Source organism: Bactrocera oleae, chromosome 2, assembly GCF_042242935.1.
Source record: "Bactrocera oleae isolate idBacOlea1 chromosome 2, idBacOlea1, whole genome shotgun sequence".
In the NCBI taxonomy this organism is placed as follows: domain Eukaryota; kingdom Metazoa; phylum Arthropoda; class Insecta; order Diptera; family Tephritidae; genus Bactrocera; species Bactrocera oleae.
Window position 1 is genome coordinate 76022907 of NC_091536.1, and position 20722 is coordinate 76043628.

The window sequence follows — 20722 nt, forward strand, 5'->3', positions numbered from 1 at the left end:
TGTATTAAATCAGAAATTTCTTACTCTCTCTTTGTTTCAAATATTTCTTGATTTCCTGTTAGCTTTTAATAAAGTTTAACACCCGAGTTTACCTAAAAAGTGTGTTGTGTGGGGAAGGATTATAGTTGACTCTAGACTCAAAATACTCATGAATATGCCAGACTGACCATATTCTTCTATAGCTGTTAGATCAGATTCTTAACCAAACTTGAACTAAGCCATTATGATAATACTTGAGTCTTATACAAAGGTGGCAACGTTTGTTTTTTGTGCAGGATATTTGTTTATAGGATATAGAAATGCTAAAGCACAAATATAGTATTTTATATTATCATTTTTAATGTGGGTTTTAAATTGATCATTAAAATTCCTTTCAAACTTTCTATCTTTAAATTCATAATTTTCTTTATCGCACGAATAAACACTAAAAATGCGGTCACTGACTTAAATTTTTAAAATTCAATTCCCAATTGGCGAAAAATATATATTTGCACATAAAATAATATTCATAAACCTTGTTAAAATTGGTAGTAAGCAGCTGTCAAGGGTAATTGTAAATTGCAAAAGAAAATTGGAATATGAACATGAAAGTGTCGAAGAAGTCATTGAAGCGCGATCGACAAGCAATCAGCACGATTAACTGTTGTGGTGATAAAAGGTATGCAAATATATAAATATAGCTTTATTTCAATATGCAATTAAATGCCCTCATGCCCATCAAAATATAGCGGGTGTCTCAGTTAATTCGAGTCGTTCGTGGTAAACCATAGAAGAAATCTTGCTTCGATGACTTATCTGAATATTTATTTTAATTTTTTCAGTTAGACTTTAATATCGACTAAAATGTATCTTGCCAAAAAATTTTGAAATGACTGAAAATGGTTTAGAATTAAGCTCTATAGGAGCAGAATGTACCAAGATCGATTTCCGCTTTTCATATACAAATTTTAGAACTTATCAAAGTCTTTTTTTTTTGTTTTGTCATTAGGCTACTAAGGATATATACGAGATTTATTGACTCGCATTTCAGCTTAGTGGGGGCAGATAGCAGAAGATCTGCTGGTCATTTATCAGCATTTTGTTTTATATAAGTACCAGTGATGTAAAGACTTTTATTAAGTAAATCATTTTAAAAAAAAGCTTGAAATTTTGTTAAAAAATACCAATATAAAAATATATGGTAATTATATTTAATACACGTCTGATCATATCCTATGCATATTTATAAGCTTTGACGGCAAATTTTTTAGAAAATCGGTTCAGTGATTTCGGTGTCTAGAATATATGAATTTATATTTGTAGATCTGTAAACCGGCACCAAGTTGAGATATAGTCCTACCCGATTAAACCTTAATGAAGACTGCAAAATCATAATAAAATCTAAATATAATTATATGTCAGCCTGTTATAAGTCTGACACTTCAAGCGCTCCAATTAAAACCCTTTATATTTATTGTATTGTATAAAAGTACTTCTAGCGTGATTATTGACTAAGTACGGAGTTGGCATTGAAGCGTGGCTAAAATACTTAGCTCAACGCCAACAGCGCGCTGCAGCATGTCGTAGCGGTTGGAAAAGTATGCTGAATGAACCAATAATGATTACAGCTAAGCAGGTGATAAATATGGGTGTGTTCGAGTGTTCTTTTGATAGCTGCTGGAACGTTGAACGCAATTCGAGAAGCGCTGTTAGGTGAGACCTACAGGAGTTCTTACAGTTAAATAGAAGTATACTGAAAGTTAAAAATAAAAACAGTATTTATATTAAGGTGAGCCAAAACTAATCAATCGAATTTATGGTTTAATATTTATATACATATATATATATATGTATAGGTGTCGATAAGCATTTAGAGTTTCTTATATAAATAACACGGAAAAAATGTTATCATTAAAAGCACCATAACTTTTGAATCTTTTTGGAAAAATAAGTTGTTATTACACATCCTAGTTGAGCAAAAATTTTACTAAACACCTACCTCAGTTGGATTTTTTTCAATTCAGAAATATTTATTCAATATTTAAAAGCTATGAAAGTAAAAAAATTAAAATATTGCGCCGAAATATCGGGCAGAAAATGAAGAAGAGTAACATAAGATGCTTTTTTTTACAAATCTGAATTATTAGTGATATTTTTAACAATTTATTATATTTTAATTCAGGTTTTTTGTTTAATAAGAACATTTTTAATTAATTTTAATTACTATAATTATATGTTAATTTTTTCACTTTTCAAAGTGAAAGATTTCTTCAATTAAAAGAAAAAATCCGCTGACTTATATTTTTAGGAAATTGTAAGCTCTACAAGAATACGCGATCAAAAGAAATGTATCCTAAACAGTTCAAAAGTTGTGGTATTTTTATATGAACATAATGAACAAAAACTTTGAATGCTCATCAACATATTTGAAAATTAAGCTAAAAATATTTTCTTGCAGTGATAGTTTTTCGCTGTATATAGGTATATTGTAACCGCTGAATTCGATAGATTAGTTTTTGGCTCACCCTAATATACAAATATGTTATACATATTTACACCTGTCGAGCACAAACAAACATATTTGTTTGCTACTTTTATGAGCTGCCATTATCATTTTATTGCTTCTGCCCGAATTCGGCGTGCAAATTAGGTCGCTAGCTCATAAGCAAAAAAACAAAACAAAAAAAATCGAAAATCAAAACGAAACTTGTTGTGGAAGATTTATGGTTTGACACATTTCCTGGCAATTTGTTTGCAAGTGTATTTGTGTATGAATGTGTGCATGTAGAGCCACATGTTGTGCAGTTGGACAACAATAACCTAATACCTTTTCGTAATAGCATTTCCCGTCGGCAGTTGTTCGCGTGGCGATAACATAAAGCGTGAAGAAGACGCTGACAAATCGCCAACAAACAGCAAAGTGCTTAAACTAGCCGGTTTTTCACTTTGCTTTCGAAAGCAAATGAAATGTTTGTTTATTGTTGCAATTGCAATGTCAGTGGCACATCAATCTCCAAGAGTCGACGCGTTGGCTCTAACAAATTGCCGATTAGGCGGACAGACAGTCGGCAGGTTGGTTGGTGAACCTGTTCAAATTTTTTTCTACTATTTTGTTTAACTCTTAATAACCAATTGTTATTAGGTTTTATAGAGAATGACACAAGTCTGTGCCCCCCGAAGCCAGAGCCGCTGCTCTTTGTGGGTCCACTCTAACAACTTTTGCAATAAACAATAAACATACAATAATAAAATTAATGATAATTTTATTAAAATGAAAATGACACCAGCATTCCTGCAATAACAACTACAACAAACAGTATCTCCACTGGAAACTCGTCCCAACAGGTTGTCTTAAATCAGCCCAATCAAGGTAAACTTGTTTTCTCCACCACAACCTTTGGTGGATTGCATCGCTCAGCTGCAATAATTTTTTTCACTTTGCATTTCTTACATATTTTTCGCGCCAGCAGTGTTTTTGTAATTATTATTGCATATGCTGCGTTGGCCAGGCGCTTTTATATAATTGTGTTGCTTTGCAATTGCGAAATTTCTTGCAGCAATATTTTCTAATTCAAGAAATGCTAATGGTGCATTCAATTGTTGCACAGAATCGGCCAACCAACTTTCGTGTTGCTGTCAGTCCAGTCTGGTTGCCATAATAATTTGCATTTTGCCACAATTTACATACATAAGTGCTTAGATCTGATATATATATAGTAGTAGTATATTGTGGATGTGCCTACAATGCTTGAGTACGCTTCACGGCTACTGTTTACTATTGCGCAGGCGCTTATGCAAGTGGACTGCGATGGTGTTGTCAGCAGCCGTTGGTACATACATCAGCAGTAGCAGCAGCAAATAACCGGAAGATCAGTAGTCGTTTCTCTGGCATCAACAAGTGCATTTAATTTAATGCGATATACGAGTAGTATATGTATACATGTATACTTGTATGTATATGTATGTAGAAAATATATAGGTATTTATAATTACAAGTTGAACTTTTAAGTAAATAATACATAACATAACAACAAAAACCACAATAATTTTTTATTTAAGAACGATGGAATGACAAAAATGTATATATAAAATTTACAAAAACCTTAAAAATATCAAAGCTCTTGTGATCAAGCAAATGTTACCTTATTTACTGAAAAAATTTCGTATATGCTTTCCAAGATTTTTACTGCAAAACAGTATATACTTTAAAGATAAACTAAAAGAAGTAAGGAACGGCTACCTTCGTAAGCAGAGTAAGCGTGTGAAATAATTCCATCTGTCTGCAAAAAAATTTTTTTAACTTCCCGCTAAGAAAATTGAAAATTTTCTAAAAATCGGGAAGATATTGGTTTCACCCCATTTTGCAAAAATCGAGTTCTCAACAGATCTCGACGTTTTGAGGGTCGAGGAAGCTTCCCCGAACATTTCTACGATGATGTCCGTATGTCTGTATGTATGTGTGGATGTATGTGTGTGTGTGGATGTATGTGACCCTCTTATAACTTTTAAACGGCTCAACCGATTTGAATAAACTAAACGGCATTCCAAAGGGTTTCATTGCACTTGAATTTCGTGTAAGTTTGGACCCAATCGGACCAGTAGATTTCGAGAAATCTCAAAAATAAAATTTTGAAAAATCGTTTTGACCGATCGACACCAAAAACTAATCAGTTCTAAACCTTGAAGAAACACATCGTTTGCCGCAAACCGGGTCAAAATCGGTTGATTTACTTGCGAGATATTGAAAACGAAAAATTTCGAAGAGCTCAAAAGCAGTGAAAAAAGCGAAATTTGAACGTTAGCGTATGAAATTCGAGGGAAGTTGCAGGGATGGCCCTTGAGGCCAACCGTTTTCCACATTTTTTTAACAAGTTAGCAACATTAAATTCAAAATTCGTTTCTCAGCAAACTTTTGAACCGACTTTACTCCCAAAAGCAACTGATATCACATAATTTTGGTATTAACCACAATTTATTTTATTGAGATGTCCCACAATATTATCATATACATATATTTATGGTATATAGTCAAGCTATATGGATCCAAAACAAGTTGATGATCGATTCTATTCATCATTTTCATTTTTTTTTGCACTAAAGCTGAGCATGCTAAGTGTAACATTCCCTTCATTAAAATAACTTCTCTTTAACGGTACAGTATGAGATAAGTTTCATCAAAATATCTGCGCTAATTATCGCTAGCATGGACCAACGAATGGAAAGAGAGACAACCGGAACTGGCCTCGCCATTATGATCATTTTGATATACACATAAAACTCTATATGTTATATACCGCGATTTGCTATGTTATGTTACAAAAAACCGTTAAGTAAGCAAAGCTATATATATTTTATATGAGCCTAAAAAGTATCAACTTAGGAGCTCAATGAGTTTCCTTACGTGGGTGCGACCGTTTACGGTCAGGCGTTCTTACAAACTCCCTTTTCAACTAACCAAAAATATGCAAAATTCCATACTATTTATTAAAAAAAAGCAAACGCTGTAAAAAACAAGTCTTTCGCGATGTAAATATTAATAAATGGTTGTCGACGACGAATTGCTTGGTCGAATTTTTGTGCAGAAATCTGACTAATTATTGAATATAGCTATTCATACAGAACAAGTCGAACGTAAATTATCATTATCTATATATTTTTTACAAAGCATGATGGCTGAAATCAGATAGAAAGGAAAATTAATCCGCCTCGATAAATCAAAGTGTGAAAAAGCATATATTAAACAAGACTTGGCAATGAAGTTTCATATTACCAAAGTTATATGTGGATTTGGTGAATTTCGAAACGGTTTCTGCTCTTAAGAAAAATCGTCTGACAATCGTTGATATTTCCCACCGAAAAAACCGGGCACCAAGACAATGCTATAATTATAAAAGCTTCTATTAATAGTACAGGATGAGTTTTTCGAACTTAATCACATACCTAAGACTATGCTAATGTTCAGTTTTTATTTATTTTGTGCAGTATTGAATACTTAATGATCCTCCAATAGATTTATGCCATCCCTATAATGACTTTCCGCAAGCTCTGCAAAATACCAGTCTATGGCTGTAATAGCTTCTTCATTCGACGAAAAACGCTTTCCACGAAGGAATTGTTTGAGATTTCCGAAGATGTAGTAATCGCTGGACCAAATCTGGTGAATACGGTGGATGCTCAAGCAATTCGTACTTCGTTGAATTTTGTCATTTTTAAAACACCTTTGTGAGTAGGCACATTGTCTTCATGAAAAATAATTTTTTGGTGCTGCAAACAATGTCTTTTCTCACGAATTTTTTCATCCAGCTGATCCAAAAGGCTGCAATAATATTCAGAGTCGATTGTTTTACCTTTTTGCAGATAATCAGTCAACAAAATTCCTTTTGCATTCCAAAAAAATGATGCCATAGCCTTCTTTGCCGATCGTTGTGACTTCACCTGCTTTTGAGCTGAACAATAAGCTTCAGTCCACTGTAAACGTTCTTGTTTCAATTTAGGATCATGGTGGTAGATCCAAGTCGCATCCATAGTTATAAAACGACAAAAGAGATCGGGTTTATTCTGCTTAAAATGCTCCTTATGCTGAGACATTTTTTTTCAATCTAGTTTTTGTTGAATTGTTAACGGGTGCGGCACTAACTTTCAAAACATCTTTTTTATATGTAATTCTCCAAGTAAAATATGAAGTAATCGTTCGTCTGAGATGCCTATGGCATTATTCGTCTGAGATGCATATGGCGGTTTTTGGTCGTCCTTCGCGTGAATCGTCTTCAAGCCTAGTACGACCTGCGACCACGTTTAAATTCACCTGTCAAAAATTCACCGGTGCGTTTTGAAGATGACGCTCCTTATCTAATTCAAGGAATTGGTCTTTTATTTTTTTTTTTTTGCTTTTTAACCTTTCAAAACAAATAATCTAATCACTGCGCGATGTTCAATTTTTTCCATATTAAAAAAATACTCTGACACGTCAACTTCAAATGGCTTGTAAACAAGGAATTAATTGACCGAATGACTTGTAACTTTGCATGTGTTCACACGACAGGTGTAACAACTTGAGAAAAAAAAATTGGGGCTAGTAGTGGTATATATTGGTGAGAACAACTCACTTTTCAACCAACCTGTATATAAATAATCAGCGTGACGAGCTGAGGGGATTCAGCCATGTCCATCTGTCTGCCTTAGTTTTCAAAATATCAATCTGAAATTTTGCACACGTTCTTTTTTCCTTAAAAAGCGGCTCACTTGTCAAAGCTGCCGATATTGGACTACTATAGCATATGACTGCCATACAAATAGATAGATTAAAATAGAGTTCTTGTTTCAAAAACATTTCTATTTGGCGAGATATCTTCACGAAATTTGGTAAAGCCTATTGCCTAAGACTAGGCTGTAATCTCAAAAATTATTTGAATTATTAATGTCCGACGACTATAGCATATAGTTGCCATACCAACTGAACGATCAACATCAAGTTAATAATATATCTATTTTCTTTTTATGCTATAAAAAATGCACCTGTGGAAAGTGTTATAGCTTCCGGAGGGTGTTTCAATTACAGTTAGAAGCTTTAATGTTTATGTAAGTATAACAAATCGGAGAAAAAATTATTGTCATATCATTTTTTATAGTAACCATACTAAATTTAAAATGAACAGCCTTTTTGCTAAAAGTCTGCAAATGCGCGTACCCTCTTTCATCCACTTTTTATCATATTTTCCACTAATTTCACACAGGTTAAATGTTGATTGTACTAATAAACCGACAAGCACGATTTGTTTGCCCCTTTTCCTACGCATTTGAGAAAATACCCACGGAATTAATGACGTTGAGATAAAAATAGTTAATTACCATGTCACCAGCATGGCGATTACCGGTGAATTAATAGCAAAGTAAAAAGCAAAATCCTAAAAACAATGACAACAACTAATGCAATCGGATTTTGCCATGCGGAGCCTCGTAATGCCCAACCGGGCATGTGAAACGCGTGGCAAGGTAAATGACATGCCACCAACACAAACACACGCGAGTTTAAATATAATATAAAGCAAACACACACACATACACACCTACAATGACAGACAGGTCGACCATATGTTTTTATGCATTGTTCGAGCCAACAACAAGAGCAAAAATCGCATTACCGAAAATGTGCGCATTCACGCAGTAAATCAATAAAGTGCCGTGAATTACAAATACCAACTTCAACGCAGCGCCAGCATCAGCAGTAACAACAACAACACACATATCGCACAGCAGGTGAAATGAGAAACGCCAAACAAACGGAAAGGTTCGGGAAAAAACAGAGTGCAAGGAAACGCACAAAAAATCGACGGCGAATGCAAATGTTTCACTTGTGTTTGTTGCTGAGAAAAATGTTGATGGGCAGCGAAACCGCGTCAAACAAAAGACTTAAGCAACGAACTTGCTAGGGAATTCGCATGCGAATCAAACAAAGTGTACACCAAAGCGCGCTCTCAAATGTGTGTGTGTGTGTTTGAGCCTTTGTAACGCATAGAAAGTTACTGCAAGAAAAACAACAACAAATAATAAACAATGAAAATAAAAAAAGCGCTGGCGTAGAGAAAGACCTTCTTTTCATTGCAGCCTCTTGTCGCGGTCGCCACTCATTCATAATTTCACAACCGGCCATGGCTTTGTGTGCACCTATGTGTGTTAATGTGCGCGCGCATTTATTAGTAGCGACATTAAAGTGAGTATTTTTAGTACACCAAAATTGTGTTTACTTTTATTTAAGCTGGCACGTTTAGTACACTTCGCACCAAGAGATCACAGCAGTGGACACGAGCACAGCACCTTTTACAACATGGAGTCAAGCGGAGTATTACTCCCAATGTTGATAAACTAGTTCTTAGAGCAACAGCGCTTACAGTGGTGTATTTTATATGTATATATATTTTTGAAAACATAATGTAGCTATTTGGAAATTATAGCTCACTAGAAGACCCCAGCCACGCCTTGCTGTGGCTAAGGTATAATTAAATTATATTTGAATAAGCTGTTTAATATAATAAAAATATTATTATCGAAATTAATTATAGACCGATTACTAAGCCAGTTATGATTTAAGTAATTATTTTGTGCGTCTGGGAAAATACTGCCAATTTATTATTTTTTCCCGTGTACAATAGTGCTGAAATTGTCTGGCAGTTTAGTTCGTATTTGGTTGCAGTTCTATTTTACCGTTCCGAGCAACAATCAGCCTAATCCGATTGTAAATAATATTTTGTTCATCTGTTAGCAATGGCTCACTCTTCACGGTAATTTTAATTAAATTAACATGTTCATAATGTTTATACTACAATATCGTTCATTATACTTCAATATTTTTAATTAAAATTGTGTACTAAAAACAATAAAAAATTGTAAATAAAACGCTTGGCTTGAGAGTAGATCGCAAGTGATAAAAATTTAGTCGCACGCTAATTTTGGAAGATGTGTGGAATAAAGAAAGTTAGTCTTTTTTCAATACAGTATCAGTCTTAATACCTTGCCTAACTTTAGACAAAGTATTGTGAGTTGTTTTTTCAATATTGTGGAAGAACCTTAATTTTGTACTGAAATGAGAGTGATCAGACCAAAAATACTATAGTAAGCGCACTACGAATCGTGGCAGTTCTGCTAGTATAAAGTATAAAATCAATACTATTTATCTCTTTTTTCTGACTTTTTTCAAGTAGATATTTTAAAAATGTAGTTTACTTCTTGTTGGAATATTATAAAGCAGCAGATACACATTTCGCATATTCTACAGTTACATCGTTACCATTCAGTATTTCTCAAGCACCAATTGTTTAATCAAAAACTAACTAGATTAGATTAGAAAAAGAAAGAAAAAACAAAAAGGTAAAAAAATAATAAAATTGTTTGCCTAAAATAAATATTAAAATAATTTATATTCGTAGGCGCTCCACAGTGTTGCGATGCCACCTGCCATGCTATTCAGACAACGCAGAGAAAAGCAAATTCAACAGCAACTTAGACTGAGTTTTGAAACGGCAGCAGACTCTCACAGCCAAAAAAGCGGTGGCCAAAGTGGTTTTATGTGTGCGAGATATGTCTGCCAGCAGCTGACTGGTTGTACTAAAGAAATACTAAAGAAATGAGCGCTAGATGATGCCACAACGGCGCTTGGAGGTTGGCGAGTAGTTCAGTTCGCGAGTGACTTTCATAGTGTAAACGACGGCAGCGGGTTCTTCGGCAGCAAGGCAAGTGCGATTTTTTTTATTGTTGTATTGTGTTATCCAGTTTCCAGTGTTTGTTTTATTTTACTTGGTTGCTACTCGACTCGATTTTGTTGCAAGCAACACGCTTACTTGCAGTATACGTTATCACGGCGTTGTTATTGTTGCAGTGATTTGATATTTACGGTGCGACGAGTGTTTAAAGGCACGGAGTCACACTAAAGTTTACTTGTTTGTCTACATTTTTTCAACTTCGCCTCGCTTACGGACAAGCGGCTTTCGTGTCAAAGAGATATAAAATAAGAATAACACACATATATACATATGTACTTTTGTGTGTGTTCGTAGAAGTGTAGAAAATAAAGATGCAGCGAAAATAGTACCAAGAGAACTAGAATTGAAAAAAATTTACATAAAACGCAACGGGTGCAAGAAGGAGGAGAAAAACGGGACAATAGTGGAAAGCATGAATAATTCTAGTGTAATTAAAGAAGCGCAAGAAAATCAGGTGGTGTTCAAGTATATGGAGTGCAAGTGTTAAAAGCAAACCACAAGAAAGTACAACGAACAGCCACAAACCAACACTGCTGTAAAGCCTTCAGATTAAGAAATGCAAACACAGAGTATATAAATGAGTATTTATTTATAAACAGCAAAAGAAAGTCAAATAGAAAAAAAGATAATTTAGAGCGAACATTCCAAAGCAGTAACCTTCTAGCGTTACAGCATCGTAGGGGGAAAAGAGACTGTGCTTGTAAGTATAAGATATAACGGACTCTAAGAAGGCACAACCAGCTTGCAAATAATGATTAATACTCATACATACTTACATGCTTCTATTATAATTTTGTGAAAAATTGCACTCAATATATGTTAAAGCAATAAAAATCGCATACAAATGTTAATAAAAGACTTAAGACACGAACTTGAAAAGCACTAATTGGCATTAATAATTTATTTGCAAATGTTTAAGTATAGAGAAATTTCAGTTTAACAAATTTTAATTTCAAAGAGAAAAAGTTAAAATAGTTAACAATAAGATATTTGACAATATTTCAAAATTATCCCTAAAAAGGAAAAAAAATCTACACAAAAAGATATTAAAGTTAAAGATTTTTTTTTTCAATTTTAAAATATTTCATTAGAAATATTCAGGAAAAGTTATATTTACGATACATAAATCATTTTGGATATTCAGAAAATATAAATAATCAAATTTTTCAATCTTTTATTATAATAATATAGAATTTCTGATGAATTTTTCTAACTTAAAAATTTAAAACCTGAAAAATGAAATTATTTTTTTCTGTAATAATAAAGCTTCAGTAATAATTATAAAATGTAATAGATTTACTAATATACTGTGAAGATAAATTTCAGTAAATTTAATAAAAAAGAATATTCGAAACAATCAAGGTTTATTGTTTACAGCAATTCTCGGAATTTTTCGTACAAAATTTATTCAAAAATATCAACAAAAATCTTCAATGCCAGTAGTAGATTGAAGTCTTCATTAGCCTCTTTTATTTATAAGGGAAATGTGTCTTCAGAGATCCGATTTTACTATCTATTTTGCGACAATTTTATTGGTCGCATATTTTCAAGAGTTTTTATATAAAAATTTAACGAATCTCAACTGAAATAGTCTTCTGTTGTAAAAAAATTAACAAAATTTTTTCTTGAAGTTTAATAGAGATCAACACAATTTAAAAACAAAAATACAATAAAAATTTTAAAGTATAAATTTTTTAATAAAAAATCTTAAAAGAATAGAAATTATGTATTTTAAAATTTAAACTGAAATGAAAAATATGTGCTTATAGTTAAGGACAAAATATTATATAAAAACATTAAAAAAGATATACTAATTAATATAATTTTTTCAATTTTAAATTAAAAAAAAATTGTGTCTAGATATTAACCTAAAAAAAATTATGAAAAAATGTTATACTTCTTACTTTTTTTAAGCTTAATAACATTTTTAATTTAATTCCGATTATTAATATGAAGAAAAAAAAAAATTTTATTAATCTGCAGATAATAGCGAAATAAATAATGGAGAACTGATGAGCTTTTACATAATCAATGAGATAATATATTAAAATAAAACACAATATAAATAAATTAGCAATATAAATATAAAACTAAAAACGCCTAGTGCCTGAAAATCAATAATAAATCATAGCTTTATATAATAAAAGTTCCAATAGTTGAATTGTAAAGTATGAAGGCAGCAGCATCTTTAACATACATATGTAAATATATATTATTTTTATGACATAAAGCAGACAAATTTAATATTTATGCTCAATAGAAATTTATTTTATTCAGTTATAAATAGCATAATACTCAAATTAACTACTCTATGTGTATGACAAATACACAAGACAATAGGCAATAAAAATAACAGATTGGCATTTGCACATTAAAATTGTGAAGCGAAAATTTGCTCTGTTCAAACGACAATAAAAATAAATAATCGTAAAAGCATAATAAATAAAAATCATAATATATTTTACAGCTTAGAGTATTAGAAGTAAAAAAAAAAAAAAACGAAAAACAATACGTCATATACATCATCTCGCAGCAAAAGCATAAAAACTAAATAAATTATAACAACGAAAAAGAACAAATCAACAATTCTACAAAGTACAGAAAGCAAGTAAGAAGCAGAGAACCACACAAAGCGGATTTATTAGCGCGGTAAGTTGCTTAATCGTTTATTTATACGCTGCTAAAGGCAGTCAATTATTGACATCCTATGACAAGCTCTTTCTGCAACAATTATTCTTAATACGCTGAAAGAGCACACATATGTATGTACTATATACATATACTTTTTTCTATACGAAGGTAGAAGATAGCAAAAAATCAAATAACTGAACATATAAATGCCCGCCGTTGTGGTTAGTGTCATCGCTCCAAAACAATTCTGCGCTCAAAAGCGGCAAAGGCGAGTGTAAAAACTAATTTCTCATGTTTTGTCTAGGAATTTAAGGTGGTACCGCTAAAAAGCCCGTCACCACAGCGCGCACACAAGGCACCATTAACTAATTTCGCAATCCATACAACTATTTAGATATTTGTTTATATATATATGTATAACTTTTATATATATGCGTGTGTGCGCGCTTATGTGTTAATTCAAAGTTATGGCATATTCTACATGTTTGGCGCGCATTCAAGTTCTTCTAAACTCACGCCATGGGCTATGCTTGAATAGCTAAATAGTTGACTGCTGCGTGTCTTTTTCTACATTTGTTCAAAATTTTCAATATCAGCACATTACCGGATTGTCGAGTTTGATTCGGCACTACCACCATTGTATTGACACCCGACTGGATTTTGGCGCTGATATTAGTTTTTTGTCTCACGATTTTTTTACTATTTATCACACGACTTTTTTATGTTTAATGAGGAAATCCACAATTACGCCAAATTTTTAACCTTTTCATTGAGATTTGACGGTACTTTAGTTAAAAGTAATGCCTTGAAAGAATATTTATAAAAATAATAAATTAGATGTCGCAAGTTTAAGGTCAACTTGGAGTTATGTGGCTTAGTATGTAGATTATGTGTAAAATGTTCTCCTTAAACATTATTTTGTACAATGATTTTAATCTGTTCATTAATTATGTATATACAATAGGCTAGTCAATTAACTTGCGATGACACGTTAAAAAATAGTATTTTGGCTTCAGAAGTTAAACAGCTTTATTAGCTAAAACAATCAAGTCGTAAATTAACTCAATTGGTGTTTGGTGTTCAAACGTATTCTAGCTTAATTTTAATTAATTTTTGAAAGCTGTACATGTTTTTTTAAATTTTGCTTATTTATAGTATAGTTATTGAATTAGCCAAACAAATCGAGTTTATTGTATTTTATTACTTATTACAGGAAAAGAAAGAATTAGTTGACAACATGTAGATTGTATTATTACAACCAAAAGTTTTAGTTTTGTCACTTTCCTTTATTATTCAAGACAATTTACAGAGTTGAATACAAACTGTTAACATCAATTTATTGTTAATTAAGTACTAATTGGTCAATTAGTTAATTACTCAATTGCATGGTATTACTGGAATTCTATTAATTGCTTTTATAGAATTGTGTTTAAGTATGGTATCAGGCTGATTTATTTATTTTTTGTTAATAATTGCACTTTCTCTAAATATTTAGCGGAACTTCTTTTTAGATATTATACCGAAAATTACAGTTTCTATAAAAAATTAAATCAATACGTATATTATATGGATTTAATGAGAAGTGTTTTTATACCATATATATTCTCTTTGCTTTCACACTGTCAGAAAATAATGGAGCCGATTTAAAAAGATTTTTCTTTCGCTTATTTAATCGAGTCAAGAATTTCAAGAGGATTATAAGTATATATTTTTACTTTAAAAATGTGCTCTATAGCCGAATAGATTGGTTGGTTTAATGGTCTTTCTGTCACACTCAACCAAATCGGTGTGATTGGAGAACAAAAATACCAGGATAATTTTTCAAACAAATATTTGTTTTATTCTAGATAAATATGTTCATAATATAAAATTGTTAAATATATTATAAATATATTTAAGGTAAATATCAATATCGCTTTACGCAGAAAAATGAATTTTCATACATTTCTTACTACAAGGCGGTTTAAATAAAAATTACAGGATTTCCGAAATCTATACACTATCATACAATCTCTAGACGTTAAAACTTGTGATGTATGGCAAAGGAATTACTTATCTCTATCTCTAAGTTTTAGTGTTAAGGAATTGCTTATCTGAACCTAATATATTTAGGTATTTATATCAAACCACAACAAAAAAGGAGCAATAAAAATTATGTTATTTTTTAAAAAAGTGTATACCAGTATATACATATGTATAAACATATATACATATATGTACGTACGCTTAGTAATGAAATTATTCAGCTCATATTAGTGCATTCGTAGCACTTTCCATTTTATTCACCGAAATTCAAAAATTCAATAAAATTACATACATACAAAATCAATTACCAAATATTTCAATTTCTTTAAAAAAAAATTAATCAATTCCCAAATATGTATAAACAATACCAAAAATTTAATTCGTTGAAATCCATTACTTATAAAAGCTTTGGAAGAGGCTCGAAATAAATAAATACCCAATTCGTTAGGCTATCATCCAGCTAAGCGAAAGCTATTGATCGCACGATGGAACGAAAAGCCAATGAAAGTGGTTGACAGGTACTCGATTTCGTGTTAATATTGAAAACCAAAACAAAAACCAAAAAACACATACTGAAGATCAAATACAAATTGGCTTTTGTTAGTAACGAAGGTAGAAGGCACAATCCCGACAGCAGTTTCCAAAACAACATACAAAAGAGAGAATATATAAGAAAATAATAAGCAGGAGAAGAAAAACTTTTTGAGGTTAAACAGAAAGCGTGTGAGAAGTATTAAGAGCCTATGAAATGTTGTAATATCAATGGTGTAAAATCAACGAGGTTTTTCAAGTACTGTTTCTTTAGTTTTCGATGTTATAGTCATTAACAGCGGTGGATAAACGACTCGCATGAGGCAAGTTTTCGATGACATCACGACCCTTACTTAATGCTTTGTGCCACTTAAATACTTGTGTTCGTAATAAAATTCACTCACCAAAACACATCTGGAACATTTTCAACGGTATAAGGGGTATAGGATGGGAATTTCAGTATGATATTTTTAAATACAGATTCTTTGTTCCTACCAGCTTTATATCGATAAACGAGCATACGTTTTAATAGAAAATCGTAGAAGAATTATCCTTGCTTTTTAATAGCATACATATATGATTTGTTCATCCCATTTTATTCTATGATTAAATTATTGTTAAAGCCTGTTTTAGCCGTCGATCCATTGGTACATATTAACATGTTAATTGTTGTTTGGTTTAAACTCTCTGACTTTTCTGCTCCACGATAAAAATGCTCCAAATGTATACAACTTATTAGAGTAAGAATCTTCTAGATACAACTAATTTTACATATTCCCATAGTGTGAGAGCCTTAAAAAACAGCTTTTGAGAATTAAAAAACAAAATACTGCACCAATTGTTTTAAAATTGTAAGTGTATATTCATACATATTCATACATATTTAAAAAATACAAAGTAAAATATTTTAAGAAGGAAATTAAAAATAAAGGTGCTCCACGGCTGCAGTGATTGCGGCCTTCTCCGTGGATAAAGCTTATACTAGAAGATATTGTCCGTACAATGACCTACCGTTGAAAATAAAAACAAAAAATTGTCAAAAAAATTAATTTTCACAACTAGGATTTGTTAGAAAAAAATAATCGATAATTTTTAGTTAGATGGCAATATTTTCGGCGTTTTACCCAACAAATCTCTATTTTATTCCGTATACTTACGACAAACGGTAACAGTTTAAATGGCAATGAGTTCTTTTCTCTCTAAGCAAGTTTCGAAAATTCACCAAGAACATCAGAATCTCAACCACAAACCATCTATCACCCAGACGTTAAGCTGCAAGCCAAATATTTACCGATGCCATTGGCTTGAATACAAGCAATCATATTTACTACTTAAGCAAGTATTTAGGTCACTTAGTAGATGCACTTAGAGCAAAAAATGTAAATCTATGTATATATGCATGTACAATACATGTATGTGTGTAAGTGTTTATATTGTTTAACAAATAAACAGAAGGTCTACTAATAAGTGGAAGCAAATAAGAAGTGGCAATGCTGATGAATTAGTCTCGGTTAAAGCAGAGAAAGACAAACAGAAAATACAAAACAACAAATTTAGAGCCACAAAAACTTACCAACTACAGTTATTGAAATAGTTACAACAGTTCTAAAAGAGGGCGCAAAGTATCTTCGCCCATTCAGCTATTTATAGACGAAGAAGAAAATTAGCTTTACAAAACTAAAAACAACAACAGTATTTTACTGAAAGGAAATATGTTTTTTTTTCTGTTTTAAACAAGCAAAGGCCGCTGAAACTTACTGACTTGAGAGCGGGCAATTGTTTAAAGTGCCTTCAAAGTATTTTTGTTTTTGTATTTTTATTTATCTTTACAGGCATGAAAAATGTGCCGTCGGTGGCAGTAAAGTCACACATAGTAGTTGGAGAAAAAGTCATGATTTTCACATTAGCCAAACGCTTGCGCTAAATAATTCGACAGCGCAAGCGTAATCTTTGACCCTTTTACACTCGTACAAGTGTCAAGTTGTAGTTGTTTTCATTTTCTTTGCTATCTCTTGCCTTCTTTTTAAATTTCTTTCGCCAAATAAATTACACATTTCCAATTATTTTTGATATTTAACCTTTACGCGCGCAAAATTTTCATACAAATATCTCTGTGAACTGTTTTTATACCCTGAACAGTGTATGTTAAGTTTCTCACGAAGTTTGTAAGACCCAAAAGTCGGATACTTTATAAAATATATATATAAATGATCAGCTTCACGAGCTGAGTGGGTTTGGCAAAGTCCGTATGTACTGTACTCAGTTTTTGAGATATCGATCTGAAATTTTGCACATGTTCTTTTTTCAACAAAAAGCGGCACATTTGTCAGAATCGGCGATATCGGACCACTATAGCATATACTTGTAGCTGTCATACAAGCTAACCAATCAAAATACAGTTTTTGTACAAATGCTGTTTTATTATATTTGTGAAGGGTATTCTAGCTTCAGTTCAACCGAAAATAACATTTTTCTTGTTTATCATAGAAATTTTAATTTGTATTTAATTTTTGTTGTTGTTTCTACATAAAAGTAGTCACCACAGTGTCGTTGATCTCAAAGTTTATAACATTTTTTTTTTTTTTTTGTTTTTTTCTCTCACTCACTTAACTAAAGAGCTAATTGTATTAGCTGATTTTCTGCGCAGCGAGCAAATGTTGAAAATTGCTGTGTTTTACAAGTTGCACAAAGACAAAGACAAGTAGCAGCAACCATTAAATGTCATTAAATTTAATCACCGAAAGCGGAAAAGGTTTCTTTCCTTTCGCTAATTTTTACAATGCACACACCCGTCCACATTTGCCTATTTCTATGAGTATACATATGCGTATATATGTGTGCACAAACGATTGTGGTAACGAACGCGAATCGGCAAGAAATCACAATTTAATAGCCGTCTTAATTTTATTGTTTTGGTTTTAATGGCTGTCATTTAAAAGTGCTGTGAAAAACTGTAACGCATCCGCAGGGTACCAACAAAACGGAATTGGAAATAATTGAACAAAATTGGAAAAAAATTCAAAAAGGATTTAAAAATATTGCCAACCGCTTTATTTATACGCAAACGCATTGCATTTGTAAATACTGCAATGCCCACGCGTTCGTACCTTCGCGCGAAATTCCCAGCTGCACTACTGGTCAGACCTGATCGCAAATGACGCTTGCAATAATCACTACAGATATATATATATATATATAGAATATATATTCATATAGTGTTTTGCAGACCAAACTGGTTGGCCTGCAAGGTCCGACAATTTTTACAGATTTTTCGATATTTCGCCAGCTGAAGGAGATGTGCGGCGGCAAAGCGTTTACCGAACAAGGCTTACACTTGTTCGATTTGAAAATTTGCAGCAAAATTTACAAGCCTTACAACACATATATATTTATTATTCATGTAAATGAACTTGTTTTTGCTGCGCCTTTGTGATTTTTGCTATCATTTCGTTTACTTCGCTCTTATAAAATCACTTTAAAAATTCCACAGCGAACTGTGTTAATAAAAATTAAATAAAATGTGCTAGTATAAATGGGAAATTTAAGTGAACAGGTTGGAATTGATGATGACTGCAGCGGCACTTGGATACCCTACTAGAGGCCTTGAGTGCGGGTATATAAATGTTAAGGAAAATTGAAATTGAAAAATGTGTACGTTTATTTAATAAAAACATGTACAATCGTATTATTCAAAGTATTGTCCATCTCAAGCTATAACATTTTCCCAACTTTCTGGCAATTTGTGGGCTCCATCCCAAAAGAACGGTGCCAACTTGGCGGCCAAGAATTAATCAAACCATTTTTTGGTTCCCCTTTTCTGATGTGAACTGCATTCCAGTGAAAGCGTTCTACATCGACCGGAACAAATGGTAGTCTCAAGGACAAGGTCTAGACTATAAGGCAAGTGAGACAAAACTTCCCAGCCGCCGTATTCCAAATAGTTTTCAATCGGTCTTGAAACATGTGGCCGTGTGTTGTCATGATATAAAATTTATGTCACGTATCTAGTCGCAAATTTCAGTCGTTTTTCGGTAGTCGCTCACTGCACTTCGCCCTCATGATTCCACATATGACTTTTTACATTTAGGGTTGCCGTAATGCATTCATTTCATTACCAGTCATAATCCGATGCAAAAACGTCTTCATCTTATAAAGTTCAAACAGCATTTCGCTCATTCAAAATCTTCTTTTAACATCTCTTGGCTTCAATTCATAAGGCTTCCAACTTCCAATTACATTAAACGTTTTGAAATGGCAAATTGAGTGAGCTCCCAGATTCTGCGAGTTCTTCCGGTAACAATCCTAATCGAGTAATGCTTTCTGTTCCTTATCTTCAAACTTTTTAGCCGGTCAGGACGTTCTTTGTCTTCCAAGCCAAAATCACCATTTCTAAAACGTGTAAACCCCTTTTGACGCGTTCGCTTCGCTAGAGCATGTTTACCATACATTTTTACCAAAATACGATTATTTTCGGCTGAGGTTTTCTATATTAAAGCAAAGAAGAAGAACTCCATGCAAACCACACTTTTTCACTTACAAAGCTCAACATATTTGAGTGGAAGACTAGTGTTGTTGTTTGTGCTTCAAATTAATGACATATACCGAAAAATACGCACAAGGGCAGTATATACTTATTTGTTCAATTATTATATATCGTCAACTTTTCGATGCTATTTTTGTAAATACTTGTAGTATGAATGATATTTTGTTTCAAAATAGACCTCAGTTTCGGCGATCCCTATCTCAGAGTGGCTGAATTTCTTTTCGGCGATCACTTTCTTGATGTCTTAAAAGCTCTCTTGATATCATTTACCGGTTAATTTTTTTTAGCTTTTTCATCTTTCTTAGGAATCATCAAACTATTGTAGTTTTCATATACCAGAATTCAAACAGAAAAAAGTCATATACAACATTCCAATGAAGAGGGAGGCTTTTCCAAATTTTTTATACTTCGATATTTTCGTTTCAGTTTATTAATCCTTGCAAAAAACTTAACTTTTAACTTTTTTATTATTTAATACCTAATATTGTAGTTACTGTAGGGGCAAACAATATTTTCCAAATAAATTTGAAGAAATCCGTTAAGTTGAAAGTCCTTAACTGATGAAAATTAAGGTGCATTTCAGTTACGTAGGCCCGACTGTGATGGAACTGACTATTGCCCTTCTGCGTAAGATGTAAAAATTTAACGACCAACTCATACAATCGCTGTGCGTCTACCTTTATTTAGCACCATAATAAACTACTACAAAAATATGCAATATTGGTCAGCTTGCTCCCGCCATCACCACATCACAACC

The 20722-nt window shown here is 32.4% G+C and overlaps 1 protein-coding gene across 1 annotated transcript in view; it reads left to right on the forward strand.

The window, feature by feature from the left end:
- The first annotated feature begins 9906 nt into the window (after positions 1-9906).
- Positions 9907-20722, forward strand: part of LOC106619142 (chaoptin) — a 36398-nt gene continuing 25582 nt past the window's right edge. The window contains exons 1-2 of the mRNA XM_070105697.1: positions 9907-10205; positions 12703-12884. The gene's annotated coding sequence lies outside the window, so the exon portion shown is untranslated. The remainder of the gene's footprint in view (positions 10206-12702; positions 12885-20722) is intronic.